Raw genomic sequence first — 6,143 nt, 5'->3', positions numbered from 1 at the left:
ACTGAACGTTTGTTCCGACCAGAAGCATGAGAAACTGAGTAGTCAAACTTGTTGACTATTATGCCCTTGAACGGGTTTTAATCGAATTGACCAGTCAACACCCTTCAATCTCAGAAATTGGTTGAAGGTTATTGACTAGAGAATATATATGAATGATTTACAGTTCACAACTTACCCGGAAAGTGTATGAATCAATCGAAAAGTGAAGTCAAAGGTTAAGAATGCTTGAAAGTTAAACACAAACACTTGTATCTTGAGTAATATGGCAAAAACGAAAGAGAAACCGAGGGTGTAAGGTAGGTGAAAGCTGAGGGAATGATTTTTAGGGTTTAGGGAAGAATGTGGTAGACGAAATAAGTCTTATTTATATAAAATACACAAAAACGAACTAAATATAGCTAGTTTACTCGTTTAAGAAACCGAATAAGCTTTTAATGAGCAAATCAATATTATATGCTTCCAAATTCGTTCTTGAGGAAGGGGTAATGAATATGGACAAGTACCTAGTCTATATTAGTTTTCTTGTGGCTTAAATCACGCGATATGGTTCAAAAATAAGCGATTTTGTGCCAAAAACGAACTAGGAAAACAAATAAGCAAAAGCACAACATGCCAAGGTGACGCGCGACCATGGAGAGTCATGACCGTCGCGCGGCACCCCGATCTCAAGGGTATTTCTTTGTTGTTTTGACAGTTTATGTCCTTGTACTTTCTAAAATAGCTAATTCTTGATTTTTTTAAAGTTTAAACAAGAAATGAACAACTTGAAAACATAAGGGATGTGAAATTAAAAATACATTAAGGAATACGTATAAATGTTTGATTTTACTAATAATAAGGATCCGAATAATGTTCCCGAATCAGGTTAAATACAAACGAAATACGAATACGGAAAATCCAAGATGTTACAATCATGAGCAAGATGGAAGGATAAGGAACACACTCTATATTGTTGGAACACACTCTATATTCCTTGATCCGATTCTTTCGTAGGGTATTATAATAGTCTACACCGACACCTAGCAACATAGTCATTAGTAGCCATCGCAACGTCTGCAATGTCCATTACAACGCCATCACTACAGGCCTCTTCACCCTTTAGAATTTCATCATAATTACCCACAAATGTTTTTGTGTATTTCGTCATCTCCTGGTCCAATGTGTTCTTTCGGTTCCCATTCCTTCCGGTTATATATTATTAAATTTATATTTATCATATGTTTATATATAGTAATGGTTATTATACAAATCACGCATTTAGGTTCACAGCTCGACCTCGATATGTGATCGTTTATTAAATGAGCCTTAATAAAAGCTTGAGGTCGAGATCAGTTTATTATTATATGATTATACATACCTACCAGAGCATAGAACACGTTAGACAAAATAAAAGTGCAACAATAAGAAATAAGAAGATGAAAACTCTACACCAAAATCACTTATTAAACACCATTAAAACCTTCACATTTGACCATGGTAAATTAGAAGCACAAGCCAATTAATTGCTCATCACTTTTTTTTTTTTGCAAATTAACAAATAATAAACGTAAATGAAGGTAATGCGATATGTTCGAGATCAATCGAACGATCACCTAGTTGTAATTGGGATAATTTTTTTCATAAACTAGCAACCACATTCTCATTTCTCCTAGTGATAGTTGGGTAAAAGTTAGTTAGTTTTATATATTAATTAGTTATATTTAGGTTAATAAACGAATGAACATTGGTACTTCAAGCGTTGTCTACGTGTTTCAGGAAATTGGAGGCTATGGAGCTTAACGAGGATATTTACAGGCTTGGAACGAAGATTAAGAAGTGAAAGATTGGAAGTGCACGTATCACGATGCATTCAAGAAAAGAAAAAAAATAAAATCTGAAGTTTTACATCTTCGCGATACGCGAAGATGCAAAGAAGGGCAACTTCGCGATACGCGAAGTTGCATAATGGCGGCTGCGACTATTTTGTCCTTCGCGATACGCGAAGCAGCATAACTGGACATCTTCGCGAGCGATACGCGAAGATGCTTATGTACGCGAAGATGCTTAAGTCGGCCAAAAAATTTAGTTTTTCCCTATATAAACCCCTTAACCTCCCCATTCGGTTATAAACGACTTCCAGAAGCAGAAGAGGTGTTCTAGGGCGACTTTCATCCATCCCGAAGCTTCTGGTTTGTCCTACGATCGTATGTTCATCAAGATAAGTGCTTTAACGATTATGTCGATGTCTGGCTAGTCATGTGTGTTCGTTCTAGGCTAAGGTTTTGTGTGAAGTACTGTTTTGATCAGATTCTAATGCTTAATGGTTATAGCTTGATTGAATTTATATGATTTGTCTTGCTTAATTAGTTATTTGGTTGATTAAAGGTGGTGTTTGTGATTATTGATTTGTGTAACGTTTGTTTGGTTGTTCATTAACATTTAGGGTTAGGCTCTTGTGTCCTTGAACTATAATCATCAAACCTTATCATTGAGTTAATTATTCTAGACATAGAATTGGTAATTGTGGTGTCCGGGTTCATTTGTGTCAACAATTCGGTTAGGGTATTTGTCATCATAAATCAAACCATAGGACTAGCAATTATTGTAAAACCAAAGACTAGAGAATCTGTGATTGACGTATGGAACACATAACCCGAACCTAGAATGAATGCTTTTTAATTAATATTGTTTACAAGTCTTTTTAAATAATCATTAGTTTTAATTAAATCTTTTTCTAAAAACCGCTTGACATCGTCTGTCCGCTTAGGTTAAATAATTAGTTATAAATTAATAAACTTGCACTTTCCTTGAGTCCCTAAGGAGACGACCTTACTTACCCGTACTTATTATAGGTATTTAAGTCTTTAAAATTGATTGTTTGAGTAGACCGCGACAGCCTACGTCAAAACGGCACCGTTGCCGGGGACTCAACGCGCTTAGTGCTAGTTTAGTTTAGTTTAAATTAGCGTAATTTAGTTTAGTATTAGTTTAATTTTTAGTTTAATTTCTTTTCTTCGTTGATTTTACGCGGGGTGTGCTTGTGTCTAGTGTGTAGTTAATCTTTCAGGTTGATGCATACGAGGTTTGCTCGAGACAAGGAGGTGTTGCAGTTTGATCCCGAGATTGAGAAAGCCGCAAAAAGAAACCGAGCAAAACAAAGAAGGGGTGAAACTTCAAGACCGAAAGAAGAAGACACGGACCATCAAGAGGATAACCCCTACCCAGTTCCGCCTGTGTTTCAACCCGAAGACCTTAACCCACCGCACAATCGAGAACAACCCATTCCACAAAATATCCCTCAAAACCTTCCACAAAACCAACCACTCAATGACTTACCACCAAACCCACCACTTCACCAACACAATCACCGAAACCAAAACCGCTGAGCTCAGAGACAGTACAACATGAGAGATGATCGTTCTATACGGTCTGAGCCACCAAACAATCGGGTCGAGTTCGAGTTCAATCGGCGAAGAGTATTTGACGAGTTTGACGAGTTTGAGGATGAAGAAGAGATGGAGGACGATCGGGGGGTCCGTATTATAGAAGACCACAGCAACATGTCACACCCCGAAAACCTTAACTTAACACAGCGGAAGTCTTAACTTTAATTCGTCGGGTTATGACAGACGCCGATAGTCAACAATAATAACCATTTAATAATAAAAGCATCATCTTTTATTATAAGAAATATTTTACAACATCAGAGTTTATTACACGTGCTGATGCACGGTTTACAACACATCACTTTTGTTCAAACACCCCACGCTCTCGTTTCCATGCCACCTCGAAACCTTCACTTTCCTGCAAAGCATATTTAAATAATATTTGGGTCAACACGAATGTTGGTGAGTTATTCCTGAGAAGAAAAACTTATTATATAAATATAAACAATTTATATATAAACAACACATGAGTATAATAGTGTACGGCCATTATACTCCCAATTAAAGACCGATCATACACGGTATAACACAATAACGAAACCCGCATTTTACCTTTAAGCACAAAAAGCGTTAGTTGTAAACTAGCTACGAATACAACGCGTGTATGACTACCAATTTGATAACTCGAAACGTACCATACTCGAAATATTCCCACTTTTAACCCAACGCGAATGGAAGTGGGGGGCGTCACCCCGATAGATCTACCAACATTTCTGTGCCCTCAATTCGGTTAACAGTTATTTAACCAAATTGATTCATCCCACAATAACGACAATTTGTAGTATAATGCGTTTTCAAAACATATATATATAAATACGAGTATAGATATACAATATGCTTTTCGGAGGAAGAACTCACCTTTGATTTCGGGGTTTCGAATAAACGCTCGTTCCTATATTAGTACACGTTCGTTAATCTTAAATTTGACTAAAATATACATATTCTTATTCTAAAAATCCACACAAGCACATAACACATAAAGTTTACTACTTATAATCTTATAATTCTATACTTAAAAATATAAACAAGTAATAATCAACTAATAATTGTTTTATTTAATAATTTAATTTAATTATTAAAATTTATAAAAATTATTACCTTTAGTTGCTGGAGTGTTTTGGAAAAGTTCAAATTGTTATTTTATTTAAAAATTTTGACTCTATAATAATCGGTTTTGTCGGTTTTGCCGGTTTCGTTGGTTTTGAGCTTAAAAACGAACCGGTTGTCATTTTTACGAAACTTTTAGTTTTAAATTATCTAAAACACTCTTTATATAGTTTTTAGTCAAGTTTTATTGGTTTTTCAATAAAAATGTTTTGGTTTTTATTTTGTTGCCAATTTCTTAAAAATGCCAATTTTTAACGTTTTCGTGTCGGTTTTCGCGACACGAACCGTGTTGGTTTAAGTTTTGATATTCTTGACTTTTCTTATATTTTAACTTATGTTAAATATAAGAATATTATGACTCTAGGACCTGTTTTAGTTCAGTTCCAAAAACTCATGTCGGTTCACCTTAAAAGTCGAACTTTCTGACCGTTAAAGTCACCGACAAGCTATTTAAGTCACAATGTCAAAACCAAACCATTTGGTACATCAAATATACATATAATAACAAATAATATATCATCATATACATGTTTGATCATCTAGCACCAAGTATGCACATAAAACAAATTTTTAACTACACATGCTCAAGCCTTAGCTTAAGTTTTCAACTACACAATAAACATGTCATTTCTATAATCTCTACAAGGTGTTTATGTACCAAAATTTCCAGATCTTATTAACCCAATTAACATCTTATTTCATCCCATTGTTATCCTTTAACAAACACTTTCTTGATTTCTTTAACAACAAAGTTTCTATTACTAGTAAGTAGCAATTTTTAATAATCTTATTATCATACTAACAATCTTTACAATAGAGTTTACTAAAGTAATCCTAACCACAAGTCTTTAATTATCCACACAAGATTATGTTCACTTATCAAATCATTTTGCAAAACATCTTGTACAATTTACAAAGTTTCCTTTATTAGTAAGTTTAACACAAACTCTTGTTTATCTAAGTTATCATGTTTCATGCATCCTAGTACTTCTAGTAGATTTTATTCTTTTCCATATGTCCCATTCAATCACTTAGTTTGTCATTTTCAATCCATATAAAATCAATACAAGTCAAGTATGAGCTTTATGATCAAAAGTCAAATTTTGTAATACTTGCATGTGTAAGTGACTTTCCAACAAAGTCAAATCCCTACACTTTTGTCAACCCTTTTCCAAGATTCTTTCAAAACCATTATTATTATTACTTACAACTTTTTCAAGTAATCAAGTATGTGGGTTTTCAAAATTATCATTCTTCTTTAACCATTTTACCATTTAACAAGCTTACAACTTCAATCCATTACCAAAATCAAAACCCATGGTTCTAATGGGTGTTTTTACCCATAATCCATTTCCAATTTTTTGACCATTTACACATTTACTTCCAATATTAAAACAATACCTAAACTCATATGTTAAACAAACTCAAGTAACATCCATATAGACAATCTATACAAGCTAAAATGCAACCATATCAAGTCCTATAATCAACAAAACCCATCTTACACATTCCTATGCAAACTCACGGTCACATACATACATGCATATATCCATATTATACTTGCATGTACACTACCAAGCATACTAAAATCAAGCTTTAAACATCAACTAA

The sequence above is a fragment of the Bidens hawaiensis genome, unplaced genomic scaffold (genome assembly GCF_021521415.1).
Source record: "Bidens hawaiensis isolate Kalapana, Puna unplaced genomic scaffold, B.hawaiensis_p1.1 tig00014910_1, whole genome shotgun sequence".
NCBI classification, from domain to species: domain Eukaryota; kingdom Viridiplantae; phylum Streptophyta; class Magnoliopsida; order Asterales; family Asteraceae; genus Bidens; species Bidens hawaiensis.
This window is presented reverse-complemented; position numbering follows the sequence as displayed.